General features: G+C 30.2%; 1 protein-coding gene across 7 annotated transcripts in view; it reads left to right on the plus strand.

Moving 5' to 3' along the window:
* LOC118182039 (uncharacterized) overlaps positions 1 to 22188 on the plus strand; it is a 670352-nt gene that overhangs the window by 303254 nt on the left and 344910 nt on the right. Inside the window, exon 3 of one of the 7 annotated variants that reach the window (XM_085822013.1) lies at positions 9691 to 9770. The exons of the other annotated variants lie outside the window; for them this stretch is intronic. The gene's annotated coding sequence lies outside the window, so the exon portion shown is untranslated. The remainder of the gene's footprint in view (positions 1 to 9690; positions 9771 to 22188) is intronic. 7 annotated transcript variants of the gene reach the window in all.

The raw sequence follows: 22188 nt of genomic DNA on the forward strand, positions 1-22188 counted from the left end.
TGGGTTTCTGCTGCCTGGAAAAGCACCAATGATTATGAAATCTTTCAAGAAATGCTGCATTTCAAATTCATTAAATGGCAGTGACGATGATGTGCTCTGGAACGCCGAGGATGACGATGACGATGATGAGGAAAGAAGAAATGAATCTGCTTCTGACGAAGAGAGCTGCGAGGATTCCAGTGATGAAAACATTAGTGAATAAAGCCGTTTACTATTAATCAGTGATTGTAGAAACTGTTAGCTAGATAGAAATGTTTCTAGTGAGTTAGCTAGATAGAAATGATTTACTTCATGTTCATATTTTACGATAGGTACCGTATATACGGTAGTGCTAATTAACAATGATTGTTTCACATGACAATATCCCACTATTAGGTTAATTCTCTTTTCTGCTACTTTATGTATAAATCCATTGTTGTATAAAATATGGTATCTAAATTTAAATAAAATTATCATACCATTAATTGATTATATACAAATCCATTGTTGTATAAAATAAGATTCAATAAATTCCTCATATCATTGATGCGCATTACATTCACCGACAAACAATTTTTTTATTATTTAAAGTTTTAAAATGGGGATGGGCATTAGATTCGATGGCGCATTAGATTCGCATAAATACGGTAGTTTGGATGTTGCAAGTGACTTAAGTTGTGTCCTCTCAAACACTTCTTCGCATTCTTTAGATTTAGTGACGAAAACGCATTCACTTGTGTTTCATCGATTCCTATTTTCATCAAAATTGAGTTTTAATAATAATAATAGTAGTAACATGGACTTTCTGCTTGAAAATTAAAATATTTCCATTAGTTTGTGTTACAGATAGTTAGTTAACACGTTTAGATAAAAATTTATTAATCTGATTCTCCTAATGTTCTATCGAAGAATGAATGCAAATTTATTTTTAACTTCAGAGCATACTAAAATAAAATATTTTTACTTTTACATATTATTTAGAATGCACGTTAAAGTCAAACGCGAGAGAATTATATTCTATCATGCGGGAAAAAGGGATATGTGTTGAAATATTCGTGAATCACTGATAATATGAGCAATTTTCCTTAAATATCGTGCATTTAGGCATCTGTTTCCAAATGCAAATCCACTCGAGTTGCATGTCTTAATCAATTAATCTTTCCAGAGCCACTGATAATATAGATGCAGCAGATCTGGTATGATATAATAGATGCCGCAGATCTGGTATGATATAATAGATGCAGCAGATCCGGTCCTGACATTTCAGTAACAAAATTTAGTTTCCCATATCTTAATTGGTTGGAAATGCACAACTCCCAATATAATGATTATTATATGATCTGAGGGCTAATAATACCTATATTTTTTTCATAAAAACTCGTAGGGTCTAGTTTTTTATGCTAACATACATTGTAACTATACCTACCTGAAGTCTGTGTTACGAATTTTCGAAAGACTGGAAGATGAATACAGCAGAGGAAGAGGTAAAAGGACCTTTTATTGAACGGAATAGTTTATAAACGGCATGGACTTACGTGCTTACACGGTTACCAGCCACTTGTGGTGAGAGCGTAAAGATATTGTAAAATATTAATTCAAAGGTAATTAGTGCTGCAAGACTATAGAGCTCGATTTTAACTAGTAGGGTTGACTCAGAAACCTACACCGGCGAGACACTAATTTCGGCGGCAAGAATGTACAGCTGAGATTCAAAATTCAAACAGCTGGTAGACTTAACACGTGCACTCTCAATAAAGAAACCGCGTTCTTACTAACCTTTTCGCTACTTCAGTTGGATACATTCGTTCATCCTAATTAACATTATAGGGAGAAAACGCGAGAGAAATCGAAAGGTACAGGAAAAGCTAACAAATTAAAATAACTATTACTAAAAATAATATGTAAAATCTCTTCAAAATATTCTGCAATACTTGGACAGCTTCGACAGCTTTTCGCTCTAACTGTCCATTACGTAGCAAATTCTAAATTGGTCAAATTTTACTGTAAATATTCACTTAACAATGCAGATCTGTTCTCATGATTTTACACTGTAATTAAATAATTAACTATTTATGTGCTGATGTCAAATTTCTCACTTCAGTAACTTGCAAAACCATCGGAAGTGGGAGTTTGCATACATGACATAAATCAGATTATTTATTATCATAAATCAGATTATTATTAACAAATTTAACAAAACGTAATAATAATAAAACTATAAATATAAAGAAACAGTCGTATAGTAAAACAAAAATGTTATAGTAAATTTCATATCCCTAACTCAGCAAATTTGTGTGCATTACAATATTCTCAAATAAGCTTGCTATTTCTCCCTTCTTCTATACACTAAATAAATAAAATTTTAAAAGCAATTTTACTTTAATCTGAGAAAGTAAAGGTAAAGTTCAAATAACACCTTTTTGTACTTAAGTATGCAAAAAGATGTACGTACTTCAAATGAACATGAAGAGGGTGATCCCTAGATATCAAACCCGAATGGAAATTATTCATGTTACTGAGGGCGCTATCCATAACAAGCTTTGTCGTCTAGAGGGGGAGGTAAAGGAAAATATATAATGTTTCCCCTTTTCAAGCAGGCATCCAATCACATACAAGATGAAAAAAAAAAGGAAAAAGGACAGCGAAAAAGATTGAGGACAGAATAAAAATGGCTGAATATATCTTTTGTTTCTTCATGCCTCAATCGAATCCAGTTTTTTTCTTCATGTTGAGTTGTTTTCTCGATTTGGAAATAACCTCTTCTCAGTTTTTTTAAAGAATCTCGGAAAATTGCTTTTTTCCCCCTTTGGTGTATCTTTTGTGGAAGGTAGATTTTAAAGGAAAGGATTTTAGGAGACGTATTTTGGTGAAAAATATATTTTGCTTTGAAATATGATCGCTTATAAATCTGGTTTGCTCTTGAAATCGAACTGTTTATACAGGAATTTTGATTCCTGATCTTCATGTAAGCAGACCTGTTTGCTTCGTTCGACGTACGTTCCTGAAAAAAAAATTCGAAATATACAGAACATAAGCATGCATTTCTTTAAAAATAAAACCAACTTGTAATTGGATTCTTAATGCTGTAAAGTCTAACACGAGGAAGATTTTTGGTTTATTTTTACTCGATGCAAAACACGGTCTTTTAATTGAAAAATGAAGCCCGAGAAAAACATCTATTGTGATCATATTGGTATGCTCAGTACTTCGAAGCTTAGTAAAAAGAATGTATGTGTCTCATTACTCTTTCCCATCTGCTGAGATTATACTCGTATTGAAAGTAAATGTTTTGGATCTTATATATAAAACACGTTCTCATATCCCATGCCTTTTTAAACTGGCGATCGTACGACTGTTGCTTTGGAGTTTTAGCAGAAGCCTTTGTAGGATGGTATTTGATCTCGTTTTATAATCTTTTTATTTTGATTAATTTGACTATTTAGTATGGATATACTTTACTATATGCTTAACATTTTGTGAATAGTAATAAAACTTTTAAACTACAGTTGCTAAAATTTGCAACTGTAAATTGTTCTTCGTAAAAGGTGAGAATACAAAAGAGAAAAAAGTAAACCTGGAAACTTTTAGTTTTATCCTGAATCAAATTGTAAACTTCTGTTTGCTTGAGGATAATCAGTGTTCTTCACAAAAATAGACAAATTTTAAAATTCCGATTAAATATTTTTTTTTTGTAAAGTAGTATGTAAAAGTCTTATGTTTGATGGCATGAACATATTAATACTTCTTTGTGTTAAGAAACAATTGTAACGTCTTATATGTAATAAGAAAATAATTTGTAGAGTCATTAAAGCTTTTGGTGCATTAAGGTGAAAAATGTGCAGTGCGCTCGCCGGGCCTCGAACGCTGGAATTCTTGAATACGCTGACAATTACACCATAAAGGCTTGCGGAACGGAAGTAAAAAGTGCTTCATAAACTTTTTAATGTCCTAAAAGAGGTCTATTCTAGAATGAATTTGAAAAAAATTAAGATTATTGGATTTTACAAAATCTTAACACAAAAATAACTGGTTGTGCTGTGGAACATCTGAATGACGGAAATTGGATCTCTCTTTTGAAATCCAAATTTAATTCTATATGGTTGTATGCAGGAAAATCAATAATGTGGAAAAAAACCGTATTTGGATAGATAACTTCAGTTTCATTAAAGTGCTATGAATCCTTATTAGCGAAACATAGCGCACCTGATAGCGTTAGAAGAGGGAAAGGATCGCAGCAACGCTATATTTGTGGTCCAAAAATAAAATAGTTTATATTCCTAGGATGAGAAACAAAGAAGTAAATCGTTAAAACTTACAATTTGTCATATCAATATTACACGGATGGACACGATTCGTTCAATACCTCTATTCTTAGATTACCATCTGCCAATAAAAAAGTGGTAACTTCAGATGATTGAGAAGTAATTCAGCGAAACAAAAAAAAAAGTGATATAAAAGCCGTTTAGGGGAAAATCTGAATCAATTGTAGCAACAAATCTGGTTTAATAATTGCAAATGTAAATGATGGTGTTGCAAAAACATAGCAACACCGTGTTTAGTCTTGAGTTCTGTTTGTAAATCTTAAAGATAGATATTAATTTGATTTAAAATACTCATAATTTTATTTCAAGCGATTACTGAAATGATATTCATAAGTTATGAGAATATTTTCATGATACTGCTGTTGAATTTTTTGGAAAAGTATTCAGCAATCATATACAAGTTTGTTCATTTTTTATACACGTTATGTACGCATTTGAAATAGTAGACTCTACGTTTCTGTCGATTGGAATTCGCTCGGGAATAGCGAAATAAATTTTAGAAGATATCGGCAATAGAATTCTTCTTGAAAACAATGCAATGAAGATATTTTAAACTTGTTTTCACGAAACTCTGATCTCGTTATAGCTAACTAGGGGAAAACTACTTTAAAATGAAATTCGAAAATTGGTTAAAGATGTTTTTAAAAGTTAATCTGTGTCAAAGATTTTTTTACTGGTACCTCCCAGGTTCGGACTTACGTATAAGCTACAAAGCTATAGCTTAGTGGCGCCCAAAAATTTAAATATAGTATAAATAATATTAAAATATATTACAACAGACTGATAAAGGGCCCCATATCTTAAATAGCTTAGGGCTTTATCAAGTCTAAATCTGTCTTTGTACCTCCATCTGTAGAAGATAACTCTTAAGAATTGCTGAAGCATTATGTAACTACATGCGACATAAGTTATAGATAAGAATCATATAAAAATAATTAATTTTGAGATGACATAGCTCAAAAAGGTTTATTGTAGACATAATACTAGTTTTAGTATAACATAGAAAAAAAGCAATTAAAAAGAAGACACAAACACATATCTATAAAGCGAGAGCATTGTACTCATGCAATACTCTTTCTCTATCTATATATAATCTTCTGAGCAGCTTTCTTAGCCTTGATTCTTACTTGAGAGAAAGATGATAACGCATCTATTAATTATTGTTTATTGATCGGAAGTTAGTTTGTTCCCCATTGAAAAGTCAACTAATTTCAGGTCAATAGCGATAATTGCTTAATTTGTTGGTTCCAATTTTTTTAATATATTAATTATTCAGCTTTAAATATGCTAATGAGTAAATTTATTACAATAGAATTCTAATTTAACTACTTTATTTTCCAAGGAGGTAATATATTCATTAATCCACTAGTAAATAAATTATTATTTTATTACTTAGCAGCTTTAGTGCAAAGTATGAGGCAATTTATTACTAATAACTATCTTGTTTACTTTTAATATATATATATATATATATATATATATATATATATATGTGTGTGTGTGTGTGTGTGTGCGTATGTATGTGATATTAAATATTAGTTTTTCATAATTATAATAAAAAAGAAAAAAATCGAATGTAATGATACAAACAAATAAACAAAGATTCTATCAATGAACTGTAATGACGTTGTTCAGAAAAATCTATTATAATCATATTACTATTTTTTGGATAACATGGAAAGAAACTAAGTTAAAAAGGAAATTAACTAAGCCTCATCTAAAACGCGATTAGTTTTTTAATTACGAACGAATAGTATTACGAAGAGTCAGAAAAAACAAAACTGTTTACGAAAATTACAAAATTCAAAAAATACACGGTATAAAAGTGATGATAGCAGGTGATGTTATAATAATTTTGAGTTAACTTTTTGTGATCTGGAACATATAAGCCTTTTTAAATCACTTATAAAATAAAATTTCTTGATCGTATAAATATATATCGTATGCAGCCATTAATCTTGTATTTCATGTTGACTGCAACTGATATGTAAGAGTAAAGTAAACTTCAAGCAGCAGGTGCACCGCCCCTACAGTTAAGATAAGCTTTCTATCTGCATCACTCCTTAAAGCCTAGCCCTGGCTTGTTATTCCTTCAAAATGTTTTAAAAATTATGCCACATTAGTTTTGATTTTATTTATTTTCTTGCCAAGTATTATTTGTGGTGAAAAGTGACATTTTAAGTAATTTGATTTATTGTTGCCTTCTCGGTCATTTGGGAAAGAAAAAGAAACCACTTAGTGAGTGGCAAGATGACGCTTCCCAAGATTAGACCATCGATTTAACTATTTGCAGTCATATTAAGTTTATACACATTTTTAGTACGAAGCCGTGGGTTTTAAAAGCATGTTAACATGTGCACAAAATTAATTTAATATAAATAATAATAATTAAAATTATACGGCAAAATATTTTTGCCGCATTTATTTGATTTTAGTGCAAATGTTGCAAGCAGTGCACCTGTCAAAAACAGTCTGAAAAAATCGATAGGTTCTGTGAAATAAAAGAATAGCATTAGATCTAACAATTTTAAATCTCGTCGAAAAATCAGTTTTTGATTTAGGCTGATTTTTGTTACAAATCAGTAAGAGAATTTATAGCAATATTCTCATTTTCATCAGTTTATTCTGATTCCATATCAATTTCTAATTGCATCATTCTTCGCTTTATTGGAACTATGCTACTATCAGAATCGCTCATATAAATATTTAAAAAAAAACGGCTATCATTTTCTGTATCAAAGTTGCTATTCAAAGAGTCAAAATAAAATTCGTCAGCCTACTTTTAGTTTCACGGTACACTTCCTTGAATAACTTTCTTTTTTCCATTTTCGAGTATTATTTAAAAAAAAACATTTTAAGAAGCGAAAATACATAATTACACTTAACGCAATTTGTAAACCAGTATTATTTCGAATTATTTGTAAACTAGTATTATTTCGAATTTTATGTATCTCCGAAGCTTCTCAATATAATTTAAGATCAGTATGGTTCTTTGCTGTGTGTAGTTGAAATCACAGAAGACGGAACGGAAAAAAGCTTTGCGACTGGGAATAGACTTTAGACCACAAAAGGTTCAAAAACTTTCTGAGCGATTATTTCATGTAAGTTTGAGCTTAGGTATCCGAACACGCTGAAAAGGCCAATTTTGTCAAACAAAATATGGCCATTTTTTATTCGATCATTGCATAGATTGTTTTATTGGTTTTATTGTTATAAATTTTATTCGTTCATTGGATAGACTGTTCACTGGATAGCTTTCCAAAACTGGTCTGCTTTTGTTTCTACATTAATTAGAAATCGAGATATTAAGGATTTCATAAAGACGCAAAAACCGAAAATGGGCATTTAAATCACCGAAAGTGCGCGTTCAAAAGGTTGAAAAGAGCTAAAAATGGACATAAACAATTTTTTACCTTTGAAATATAATGTAGAAGCTTTTAAAGAGAGGGAATGAAAAGAATCTTATCTGTAGTCTGTGAAGCAACATGAAATTGTTTCCAATAAAATGAAAAATTTTTATTAATTACATATCGAAAGCGTATGTCGTCGCTAGCATATGGTAGTCATTTCATATATCAGCATATGCTAGTCATTTCGAATCGAATAGAACTGATTCGAAACATCACATATTGCAATTAGATTAATCATATTCTTTGATTATTTTTAATAGCATTTGAGTTAAAAGTATAATAAAGGGTGATAAAAAATCGAAGCTGTGTTTGTAAACCTAAATGCGTAAGGAACAAATTTTTGAAACGGGTTGCGAAGGAAGTTGAGAATAATGTTAATAAAGCAATTCTCATCGAATGAATTAAAACTCAATTGTTTCTCATCATTAGATGTTTTTGAAAGTAATTTGTATGTGAAAAATACTTAGGTTTAAATAGTGCCACCAAATATGAACGCATAATTCATATTCAGAAGCCCCATTCCTGAGTTAGAAAAAATATCTTGATGAAGAGGTCAACGTCGCTCACTAATGCATGTCTTTATCGACAAACTTCAAAGTGGAGTTACAATCAGGAACAAAAATGGAAATTACTGCTATTGCTTCATTTTTTTCGCACTTTCCATAGTGCAAAACAACCTATGCATTGTCAGTGCCCAGATCGACGAGACATTTTTGTAAATATCAGCGAGCTGTATCTGTTAGAAGAGTGTACACAAACAAATTCAAAGGACTGCTAAAAATGTAATTAGTATTCTTAAGAGTGTATATATAAAACTATATGATCAGAAGCTTTTATAAAAGTGCTTATAAAGAAAGACACAAAATGGAAAAAAAAAAAAAATTAGTGACATTTTTTGGAAGGTTTTACCGATGGATGCCATTGTGGAATTACAAACTCTTAAATTGGGGGCATATATATCTGCTATGCACTTTAACAGAGTGCTTTTAGGTTTACCACCTATTTTAAATTGTATAGATATGCCAAATGGTGAATATGCAGTCGAAAGATTTAGTACGCTCGACATGGAGCGAATAAGTTTATCAAAATATCACTCACTACCCAGAGTAAAAATTGCCACAAAAAACAATTAGTCTGAATATAAACAGCAAAACAGATAACTTTGAACAAAAGGAAGGTTTAACCTATATAAAAGAGCGGAGTTATGTATCTGGGTAAAGATTTAATAATTAAAATATAGCATTTTAAACTTCAAGTGCATTTTTCTCAAAATATATTTTTTCTAAAAACTTGCTTACAGGGTGCAAGATAAATCAAATTATTATTTTTTATTTTTATGAAACATTGTATGCTTAATATATATGTACTTATCTAGGGAATGACGCACCAGAATATTTCTATCCTAAATATTTTTGAAACTGTGGTCTGTTATGTAAACAATGAACATCATGAATTCATCAAAAAACTCATAATATTTTTCAAAATTCTGAAAATTTTAATTTTTATGATATTCTTAAAACTCAACTTTATTCCCTAGATAAAAGCACGTAATTTATTATTGTATGACTTTTTTAATATAACTTCAATATTTCTCCATATGGAAAGTTTCAAATTGTTTTAAAATTTGCTTAAAATTTCACGTAAATTTAATATTTTTTGCAGAATAATAATAGTATATATTGAATGCTGATATTTTCTGTAGATAATACATGAGAAAATGTGTTTATAATATAGTACTTATACTGCTTTTTTGAAAACATTTGCTCCGAACGTGGTCGGATACCTGACCACTAAGGGTTAAAAACATTTTCTAAATAATTATTTCATGCGAGTTTGAGTTCAATGTTGTTGTTTGCGTTCTCCTGCAAAAATTATTATTTAATGTAATTTAAAACTTCTTTTCTAATTTATAATTATTAATGTATAATTGTTTTCTATTTCTTCATTTCTAATTATATTCATTCTTTCTTTATTTACAGAGTGCTCTTTTTGCTTTGAATACTGATTAATTTACTTAACTAAGTGAACTTATTCTCCGGAAACCTGAATGAAACCACAAGTAAATAGTAGTTTTCTGTTAATTATACTGGTTATACTTTTCTCCCATGTTATTTTAACTGCCTTAGGATTAACCACAATATTTATAATAATAATAAAGTGTTTATTTTACCTTTCTACCGTGCTGGTATTATTCATGCCTGGGCGAGAAGTCGCTAGGTTTCCTCCTAAGATCAAGCTATATCCTTATAATAGTAAAGAAAGAAAGATCTTATAAGGTTTTGTTTGCCGTAGGTCGACAAGCATACAACTTATACCTTAAACATTGGTTTTAAAATTATAATAATTTTAATTTGAGCTTCGTTGTTAAGCAACCAAACATTTCTATGCCATAAAAACTGGTTTAGGGATTTTGTCTAAAAGTTCTTTTTTAACTTTATGCCAAGTTTGTTTAAGAACCATCAATCACAGCGAAGTAAACATCGGTGACGCTGCATCAGGTTTCGCTGCGTCAGCTACACATTTACGCATGCGCATTACTTCCCTGATTGGCTATAGCTTAACCCTGTTAAATAGGTGAGAACCCAGTTATATAGGTGAGAAGGAAATTAAGTAACTTTAAGAACTTAAGTAACGTTTATGCTTAAACCACAAAGCTTTATGACGATAACCTATCGTCTGAACAAAGCATTAGATATCGCTCAGGGGCAGGAAAGACGATGCTAAAGAGAACAGTTATAGCAGTTGCTAATTCATAATAATGAAAATTGAAATAGATACTTGATATATAAAATAATATACAAATGCCGATGCATAAATAATATAAACTTTAAGGAATACGTGGTAAAAATTAAAATCGCCGAAATTGAAACTTGTAAAAGATATTGATTACGTATCAATTTCATTCCTTGCTTAAAATTTTGGAAAATACTGATTCTCTCGTTATTTGGTAACTCGATTTTATAAAGAGCAGGAATGGTCTGGTTTCGAAAATTCCCTTGTAGAAAAAGTTAAAAGAATTGAACGAAACTTTTGTAAAGTTCTTATAGCCATATGTCCCTTATTCATTCTTTTCTTCACCGCCGTTTTTTTAAATGTCGTATTAATTGTTTAATCAAGAAATAATAGTAATATAGTAGGATAAAATGCAAAATAATAGAACCACCTATAATAAAAAGATGACTAGAAATCAAATACCTATCTTTCCCGTCTTGAAAGCAGTGATGGTCGGCATTAGTCTGGTAATTCCGTGTTTAAAGCCATCAACAACCTTCACGAAAGAACGTCATATCGGATTTTCTCCTAGAATATTTGCTTGGGGCAGTCAGTATAAATTACGGTATAAAAATCGTACTATTCTTTCTTTTTGGTACACTGTTAGTTCTACATTATGTCGATCTGGCAGTGTTGCGAGTTCTACTGTACAGAGTATCACAAGGGCCTTTTATTGTACGACTATTGTAGGCCTCGGTATTTCTCGAGCTTATCATGAAAAAATGCTTGTAACGTGTCAAAATATTCCTCCGAAAATGATTAAGTGCGGCCTTGAAAGATATGCCAAGGCATGTAAATGCCCGTTTTTGCATATGATTATGCATATGATTCTCAAGCTATCATGAATAAATGCTTACAACGTGTGAAAATGTTCCTTGGCAAATGATTAACTATGGACTTAATAGGTATGCCAAGGCAAGTAAATGCACAGTTTCGCATATGGTGGTCATATTACATATTGAATACATCAAAATGATTTGAACATTTTGTTTTCGATTTTTGACAGTGTGCATATAATTAACAAGTATATGCATGCGGAAAATTTCCCATTTCTATCAAACTTTCCACTCTATCTTGGTGAAGCAATATCAGTATTCTTAACACTGTATTTCTTCGAAATGCCATCAGTATGTAAGCTGGTAATGTATGTTTTTATTGAGACAAAGTATATTTATCTTCTTGATATTATTTAAAATATTCAAAAGACTATAAATTAAGCATTTCTTTTATAATTGTTCAAAAAAGGTATAGTAGTTTGCAATAAAACATTACGTTGCTCAGAAATACTTTTAGTATAATTGTAACACAATAACAACATAACTACGCAAATATTGTGCCCATGAAACTTTTTATGCTGCTTTTATTAGAGCAGTCGCTGATTCTAAACATATACTTACAAACAAAAATACTTTAAGTCACCAAAACACTCATATTACAACACTTTTAAGTTTAAAAAGTCGATTTCGTTAAAACTACAATATCTAATTTTCTATAATTATATTAAATAAAAGTTTATGAGCATTATGAAAAATGAAACAGAAAATCTTGGACTACTACGTACTGAAAACTTACCTAAATATCTAATTCTGAAAACTTAAAATGTTATTCATGGGTCGTTCTCAAACTGAAGATTTCGCATTCTGTAGATGCTGAAAATGAAGTGTCAGTTTACAAAACTAGTCCTTAAATAGATTAAAGCCTGTTAATAGATTAAATGACGAGCACTGCTGTGCAGACTGCGTTGAAAAGCATTTATCAATCAAATTTGATTTCAAAAAGATACAGTCACATAATTTTAGAGAAATCATGTTCCAGAAAACCGTGGGCATACCATATGTAACAAATTTGTAAATTAAGCTATTAATACGCTAATACTAGCTTTGCTAGTATTACACGTTAGTAAAACACAAAAATAAATAACTAAATGACGTTAAAGAGAAATAATAAACCTGTATGTTTTTTAATTTATATTTAACTGACGCCTCAAGGAAAGCGTGAGGAGTTTTAGTGCAATATGAATGAGATTAAGCATCCCAAATTTTGAAATTACTTATCTTGATCAATTTTTGTCTTAACAGGAAGCAAATGCTATTTTTCAAATTAGCATTTCTATTTTTCAAATTAGAGTTCTATTTTTCAAATTAGCATTAATTTTCATCGAATGTAACCATAGGCACTGTGGATGTGTACTAAAAGTTAACATTCATCAATTTTTTAATTAATCTTAGAATGCCGTAACATGAATATTTGCGTTATATAAAGTATATTTGTAATGGAAAATATGTTTCTGTTACCAACGGTTTCGAAAATAAAGATCGCATAAGGAACATTTTGGACACAATGTATATTAACTCTAAAATGTATATCTCTAAAGATTTGCTTAAGCTTAATACAGCAGTGAAAACTAAGACGTTGATACTCCGCGCAGTTACATTTATACTCAGAAGAAGCTTATGTCTTTCGTAGGAATAATTTTTTTGTACTGCAGAAAGTATGTAGCCGGGTTCATTATACTTTCAGAGAAACAACATGAGTGTTGCTCATAATTTCTTTCAGATATATAACAAATTATGTAGACAGATTAACATAGTCTGTGAATGCCCTTCGTAAGTTAGATCTTATTGACCGATCTTTAGCAATAATTAAATTAAACCAGCCAAATATATTTCAGATAGATTATTTCAAAATAATTCTATGTCTAAATATCTCGACGAAGGTCTTTTCGTGACATATCAGAAAATATGATATCAAATTAACATATTTTTATTGCACACGTTTTGGTCACATATCCATAAAAGTAAGTTTTATATTGGTTAAGTAGGAAAAAGAGTTTCAGCCACAGAAAAATCTTCTCATAACCAAATGAAAAAATAAAGGAAAAAAGAGGGAAACTATCTCATCCTAGTATAACGAAATTTAGCCAAAATATGATTAATTTAAAATTTCTGAAAAACTTGTGCCAAATTCCGAAAGACGGATATTTGGTAACTTTAAGAATAGAATCTTCCAAATGATACATTTTTGTTAGAAAAACATGTATGAATATGCGTTTGAAGTTCCCAACTGTACATTTTCCAAAACCAGAAAGAATGTATAAAATAAAATTCAGTTTTGTATGTATAAAATAGAATTCAGTTTTTTTATTTTGTTACTTATTTTTTTCCGTAAGGTATCAACAGATAAACAGGACATAAGTCCTATAATTCTGACAATTTTCACCTTAAATTTTGCATATTGTATAATTAATTAAGGAATATTTTTAATAGAGTAAGAAATATTTTACTAACGGAAAGAATTGTATAATACATGAGTAAAATTTTAAATTCTTTTTTAAATATCTTATGAAGTATTATTCAAAGAATTTAGTGAATTTCAGCGTTCGTAAGAGCTGTTTATTTAATTGAAACAACTTGAGAAATAGCATCTGGAATTATTCGAACACATGTTAATTATTCAATTAATAAATTCAATTAATAAAAATATAAGTAATTCACTGAATAAAATATTATAAAAACATTTGTTTCCTGTGAAATTCAGTGTTACCTTGAGAAAAGTAACTAATTTGTAAAAATTTCATTTGGGCGAAATTAAGCAATTATTTAAAAACCTGGAAATGACTCATTATGATACTTTATTTCTCCAGAATAAATTTGTTTTACATTTCACTGAAACATCAAATTTAATTAAAATGAGATATGTATTGTTTAAAAACTGCGAATGGTTGATTTTTATAATTTCAAAATACTTTTAAATGCTTCACTCTTTCTTTGCCCAACTAATTTTGTAATAGCTTTAGTAAGAATAGTAGTTATTATAATCAATTGATACATCAAATCTGAAAAAATTTATTTTGTTCATTTTAGAATAATTTTGATCTCTCTTTTGCAAAAATATTTCTACGAAATTTACGGTAAAATGAAAGAGAGAAAGAAACATAAAAAACAGAAGAAAAAGAAAATAGAAAATCGATTGATTTTGAATATTTTTGTACCATTTTAAAATATCTTTGAATGTTTCTTCTTTAACCTATGAAAAGTAAAAAGACTACTTTTATCTAAGGGGACAAAAGAAATTGAAAATATCTCTTTTGACTTCTTAGAAAACTATAATAACTCGATTAAACTTTTTGTATTTTATAGAAGCAAGGCATATATTTGTAACAGAATTCGATTAAGAATCCCATATTTCATTTTAATGTTAGAAAGGAAAGATTTTTCAGAACCAATTTATATTCTAGATTACCGAGATTAGAAAATGATAAATGCACCGAAAAATATTGGAAAATGGAATTAATTTCCGGAGAATTATCGTAAGGTTTTAAAATATTTCAGTATTTGAATAAATGTATAGTGAAATCTTGTCAAACTGGCTCATCGTAGGTTAAACCATTTATAACAACTTAGAGTGTGTGTAGTTCGGGAGCTAAAGATTATTCAAAAAATGAACTTCTAAATGTAGAATTTTCTCAAGTAAGAAAATATACTTTGATAACTATGTGACAATTATGCTGATGTTTGACTTTTTCTCTAACGGCCAAGTACGTTGCTGGTTAAGCAATCGCAGGGAAATACAAAATGATTTGTTTTTTTAGCCCTTTTATTACTAAGAACGTTGACAAGGGTGCTCCACAGGGAACACCCGGAGAAAAGAGAAGCTGCTCCTAAGTTTTGATGGAGAACTCCTCAGGGAACGGTTTAGGAGGTCACTTGCTCCTATTTTCTTTCAACCATCCTCTCAAAAGGGTTTCAGCTCAACAGCAATTTAGGTGTCCTCATGCTTCAGAAACACTATATAATTACAAACATCCGTGCGTTCGCTGGGATTCGAATTTCGGTATAGCATCTGTTTCCTACCACCTTACCAGCAATTTTCGCTAATGATTAGCTTTAAGTTTAATTCTACCCTTTTTTATTTTGTTTGTCACGGTATAAGGTATTTCTCCCGCCTTCTTCGCATGCCTTCGTGGTATGGTGGTCTGCACGCTGGGTGCGTATTCCAGAGGTCCACGGTTCGATTCTCGGCGAAGGCGTTGCAAATTTCTCATCTTTTCTGTTTCCAAAAAGTCCTATTGTCTCTACAGTGGCACCCGAACTAAAAAGGTCTTAGATGATGATTCTCCACACCCGGGATTTGACGACTGGGTCTTCTAAAACCCCTAGTCGCCCTTTAAAAGGGGGAGTATATAAGTTATTTCTCCCGGCTTCTTCGCGTGTCTTCGTGGTGTGGTGGTCTACGTGTTGGGCGCGTATTCCAGAGGTCTGCGTTTCGATTCACGGCGAAGGTGTTGCAAATTTTTCATCTTTTCTGCTTAAAATCCTAATGTCTCTATAATGGTATTTATTCAGAATGAAAATTTTTGCAAACTGAATTCCAAGCGACATAGTTTAAAAGCAAGATGCTAATCTTAATCGTGAATCTAGTGGACCTTACATCGTGATTTCGCCACTTTACCTTTAAAAAGCTACTGCAGTAAACAGGAAAGCAATGTAGAGAGAGAGGTTGCGCGGTGCTCGATAAGTTGCCGGGGACTTATTTATATCCTTTTTCTACCGTAAGTGTTTGCTGATTTGAGTTTAGGCTATTGTTGTAATCGAATTGCATGTTCTTGCAAACCTTGCAAGAGAAGAGCTCGATTAAGTTTTCCCACTCATTTGGCGCAGTGGACAATATAGTTCTGCTTACACGTTAACATTTAAGTTGTATTTTGTTTTGAGAGTTAAGCAACACCAAAGGCGATAATTCGTCATGTCTACAGTAGAGGGATGACAAATATTAGGGAAAACTTTTAATATGTTTTGCACCATAGACGTTTCTTTCTTTAAAATAATGTGCTCTTATAAGGATAATAATAATGATATTGTAATGTATAGAGGACGGTAAAGAGGGTCGTAACCTCAGAAATAAAATATCGTAATGTATAAATATTTTTACACTTATTAGTTTGCTTTCGTTTAAACAGGTATCCGTTCAGTGACAAGTTTTACCAGTATTTGTTTTCGAATATATTTTCGAATAGTTTACCAGTATTTGTTTTCGAATATGTTAAAGAACTGATCACAAACTGGCAGCCCGCCTGCTGCCGAATTTCACCGAAATTTTAAAATTAATTAGCATTATTATAACAAGAATTTGAAGGAAAATTTTGAAGTACATATTTATTCTAGTTTTACATTATTGTTATCATTAGAAACAAACGGGAGTAACGCCGCAGAAAAACTAAAAATGGAGCTAGTTAATTTACATTTTGATATAAATCTCATTCAAAGATACGAAGATACATATTTGATTACCTCTTTTTTTCATTTTCTCTTTATCTGTCAAAAGATAAATATCCTAAGATATGAATTTCTGTATTACGAAGAATTGCTTTGCTTGAAAATGCATTTATATGTGGAAAGCTTTTTCCTTATCGGAAAAATATTAAGAAAAAAAATCATATTGACTGATGAGTACCTACGCATCGTGATGTAGATAGTTGTTAGAAATTAAGAAGTTTATAATTATTTAGATATAATTATTTAGATATAATTGTATGCCCTTTTTCTGTATGCGTCAAAGAAAAGTTATAGTAATTAAAATAATAAGAATAGATTGGCATTATTAATTGTCAAGGTCACTTATATATTTTAAGTAAGTTATTTAGTGATTAATTAAACAGATTAAAATTATTTGAAATAAATGTCAGTCTGAAAATTTAATCTTTATGCGTCAACACATTTGAATTACAAACTGTAACTAATAGAATTTATAGGCAGATACCAACGTTTAGATTTCAAACAGAAAATAAATATAAATAACAAGTTGGGTCGATTATTGTATTGTATATTCTGATAAATATTAGCTGATTCAGTTAAAATTTTGTTTTGTTAAAAAAAAAAAAAGCTATTGCAATTTTTTTTTTTGGGGGGGGGGGAGGTTGTTAAGCTGTTTTAGGTCGTGCGTTCGGCGGTCGTGCATTTTGATTTTGAGATCAGTGCATTAGACCAAAGAGGATTTTAAAACATTCGATATATCAATCATTTCCACAAATGCGACAACCAAGAGAGCAAGATTTCTTTGTATTGTTGAGAGCTAGGCCGTCATGGATTTCTCTTTAAATCTTCACTCCAGATGAGCATAAAGAAAATGACAAAGTATTGGGGAAATAAAAGTGCACAACAAAAACGTAATACATGTAAGCGCACTAAAGCTCTAAACTGCATGCTAACTTCTTTGAACAACAGTCTTCACTGACCAACAATGTACTGATCGCTGGCTGTCGAAGCTATATTTATATGATGCTTCACAGAGTCTTGAAAGCGTCGGAAAAAATCGCTCCTTGAGCTTTGAAAATGAGTTTTCCCGAAAATTGAAAAAGAACTGCAATTTGGGAAGAAATCGTCCAAATGGCGACAGGAATTGTCAATAAGCCCCATATTTTGGGATTTTGGCCATGTCTTGCGTTCTATTTAAGCTGTTTTCACAATTCGAACGTTATTGGAGTTGCAAGGTCTGCAAATCTATGCACGATATAAACATTCATATGTAAGAGTACCTAGCCACAAATTAAACTGCACAAAAGTAAACCCTAAATTGTAATTTACACGAAACAAATAAGCAAATAACTGAATAAAAACAATACAAAATATTATAATATCTAGTATACCAAAACAACGATAAAATTAAATAGACGCAAATATTTTGGAAGTTTGCAACATTATTTAGTTATTTCAAAGCATATGATTTTTGTAAAATATTACTGCAAAAATAAGAGCAGAAAACAAATCTATTTACTTACTGTACAGAACAATATATTTTCTTTTCTGTTTGTATATAATTTTTTTAGAATATTCTATTAAAAATTTCAAAGTGTAATATTTTATTGCAAAGCCTTATGTCCATATACCTATATCTAAGTAATTTAGTTATATGTATTAAGATTTCTAAATAATATTTTATATCATGCAAAGTCTATTAATTGATCTTACAAACAGGAATTATCTGAAGGTCAGCGCAAAAGGTCTTGAAAACACGGAAAAAAGGGAGAATATACCCCAAATAAAATGGAGTCTTCAAATTTTAATGCCCTGAAGGTAAATGTGACAACCAAAATTGGTTATAAGTTCAACCTGTAATTTATTCAGAGAGTACGACTGTAGCTGTGGAATGCCGTTAGTCTAGTTACCTCATTAATTTTAGAGAAGTTTCTGTCTTAAAAAAGTTGCAATCAATTTTCATAAACTGAAACCGAAAGAAGCAGGAAAACAATTAGTTCCATAAAAGAAAATTTGAATTGATGAGATTTTCGGCTAATTGCCTCTAAAATCATCTAGACGTCCACGTTCTACGATGGCTGTCATTAAATACATGTTTGCTTTACAAAAGTCTTGAGGATAATACGCGAAAAGCATATAATTCTGATAAGAAATAAAATAAATTAGCATACATCCATTTGAAAGTCATAATAATTGTTAGTAAAATAGTTTCTTTATATTTGAGACATATCATTTGTTCTTTCAATAATAGAAGCGTTTTTCAATATAAGGAGGTCAGCAAAACTAATGTTTGAAAAGCGTACATTAAAATTTCTTGAGGAAATTAAATGAAATGCATTAAAACTTAGAAATATATTAGAACATAAGTTAAATATATTGAAACTTAGAAATATATTAGAACATAAATGGATTATATTGAAACTAACAAATTAGAAAACTAATTGAATATATTGAAACTTTGGTTTTATGGAATTAAGCTAATAATCAGACTTCTCAGATAATAGCTTCATGCCATAAAATGTAACCATTGCATTTCGAATATAAATTGTTTCAATTTCATATAAAGTACTCTTTAACGATCAAAATAGAGAGAGTGTATTTGTTTGGGGGGGAGTGACTAAATGGATCTGAATCAGGAAACGATCTGAATGCAAATTAATCGTGTTTAAATGAGATTTTGTCTCTGATTTCTATGGTTCGAAGATAATATATGTCTTCAGATTACCGAGGAAAATGCAAAGAAAATAATTTCAGTGCCCTTTGTGAAAGCATTTGACTAATAGAACGTTTGATGTAACTGACTTAAAGACAACCTACTTCGCTAGAAATAGTTAAAATTAAATTTCTGGAGTTTCGTCGGGCAGAAACATCCAGTTCGACGTAGGGATAATTCCGAATCGTTGAAGTTCGAGTCATCAACATTCTTCTGTGCGTTTTGTTTCTTATTTATCATTTGATTTAATTAATAGGACTTTTTTCAACAGCACAAAATAATAATTAAATTTCCAAAATAAACTACTTTATCGCCTATTTTTCGCCTTTATGGTCACATTTAGTTCCGCAATTAACTTAGAATTAATTAGAATTTTAAAGGCTCAAGTTTTTTAACTGAAGAAGTATAACTAATTTCAGTCTTGTTATTCTTTTCACCTAAAATATTTCATAATCCATAAAACTTTTTTAACATTAAAATATGTAAAACGTAAGTTAAAATGCGTCTTTTAATATGATTTTAATGTATCTATTTAATAAGCCCTTTGGTATTCATATCTACTTTTCTAAGTGTACTTGTAACATAAATTACCTATAGGATTCTCTCATATTAGACGCGTTGTCGGTTGTCCTTGACAAATACTTTAATAACAGGTTTTAGTGAGTTAATATCTCCTGTCACATGTCTACAGGGAAAACTGTCATACAACTGTTCTGAAAATATACTGAAAACTTTAAGAAAAATCACAGCTCTCCGAAAAGAACAGCTGTTTTGTTGACTGCATTAATAACATTTGTAGAAACTTCTGGAAGTTCACGGTAGATGCAGAGCTGGCATTTCATCAATTCGTGAAGTTGTTTTTTCTTTTTTTTTTTTATCCGTGTCTAAAATTCTTAACTACGAACAGCAATAGTGAAATTTGTATAAAAATTTTCATTATTATTAGAAAAATGTTTTTGTGTATTTGTAACATTCTAAATTCAAAGAATGTTGTTGAAGTGGATTTTTTTTCATAATCAAAGACTTTGAAATATTTATTATTACACTCTTTGTAAATATTTTTAATGCTTCAGTTGAGGAGTATTTCGATTATATGTATTGTGTAAAATTTGAAAACTTTATATTTTGATATGCCGCTTGTATTTTAGACATTCTTTAGTATAATGAGAGTATATGACAACTCGAAAAATCTAAGTTTGCAGCTATTTTTGCACCTATTGCTATTTAGGTTCGTACATTTGCCCTGTATTCTTACTTTTACGGCATAGCTTATCTTTTAAGATTTTTTTCACGTTACATTACACAGAAAAATACAACAATTTTACATATAATTGCACTAAATCATCTATTTATGTACCAAATTCGTAACAATATTATAGTTAAGTACACAGCAGAATACTATATATAATGTTGGTTCAGCAAATTTTTGTTTTTATGCTTCTCAGATAATTCAGCATTTCTTGAGACGTCTTGGTTTTTTATGATTTGTAACAGTTACAATAATGGTACTTTTTATGAGATTTATCATGTTATTGAAAACTTTGAAATAAACAGGACAGAAAAATAGGGATGAAATTATGAGAAAATACAGGACATTAATAAGAGATATAGCATTTGATTGAAATGAGTAATCTGCTGGACTGTTGCACTGTTCCAGTGGATATGTTGTGCCTGACCATGTTTCAGGTAGACATTTGCAGACGTTGAACTTACTAGTAACAAGAAATAGTTGTCAAAAATTATTATGATTATTAGACTGTAAAAGTTAATTTTTAGTATGATACTATACTGCATATTTAAATTTATTCACCCTTTTAACGCTGGGAGTGATATTATGTGAAGTTTGCGTTTGTTTTATTTTATGATCTTGGTAAACTTAATTTTTCAACACGGTCTATGCATATTTTATGGCAGTAAATGATAAAAGATGAATATTTACAAACTTGTTTTCATTTATAGCAACTCTAACAGTTTAATTCTTTATACTTAAAATTAATGTGACATGCGTGTTAGCTTTTCAAAATATCCCGAACCTTCAAAATTTTCCCCTATATATTAATTCACACCATTTTTTCAAATAAGCAGTTTTGCTTAGTTCAAAAACCGTGTTATGAACTATTGTAATTCTCTCAGATCTGTAAGGATCTCAGATTTTAACCTCTGTCAGTACAACTCTGTTACATTTATCATAATTAAACAAAAAAAAAAAAAGTTGAAATGAGCAAAAGAAAGCAATGAATACTTATTTTTATTATTATTTAAATACCGTTGGATGCAATGGGAAACAGTTATAAAGAAAAGTGCAGTTAGTATTTGCTGTTTTGAAATTAGCTGCATAAATTGAGAATCTGACTTTTAATAAACCTTTGAAATATTTTTGGTCTCACACCAAATTTAATTCTGCTTAAAATCAATCTCAAAATTTAACTATCGAATAAATAATTACTGTTCTTTTGTACCAATATAATCGAGAGAATGATATTGCAATAAAAGGGAATAATCTAGAAATTGAAATATTATAATCCATAAACTCTTAGTTACCAAAATGTCTTCAAAATATGAAGCGAAGAAAATCATTCAGCATTAAAGAAATCATTCAGCATTATTAGAAGTTACTATTAATTCCTTTCGCATTTAACTCCGTTGGTAATAATTATCTTTCCAGCTGCTTCCAAGGAACTTTATCCTTCTTAAAGTGGAAATGAATCGGTCTCAAAAGGAAACTTATGATTAGGAAG

Source organism: Stegodyphus dumicola, chromosome 8 (genome assembly GCF_044657685.1).
Source record: "Stegodyphus dumicola isolate Sdum_Otavi_A_Nest chromosome 8, ASM4465768v1".
NCBI classification, from domain to species: domain Eukaryota; kingdom Metazoa; phylum Arthropoda; class Arachnida; order Araneae; family Eresidae; genus Stegodyphus; species Stegodyphus dumicola.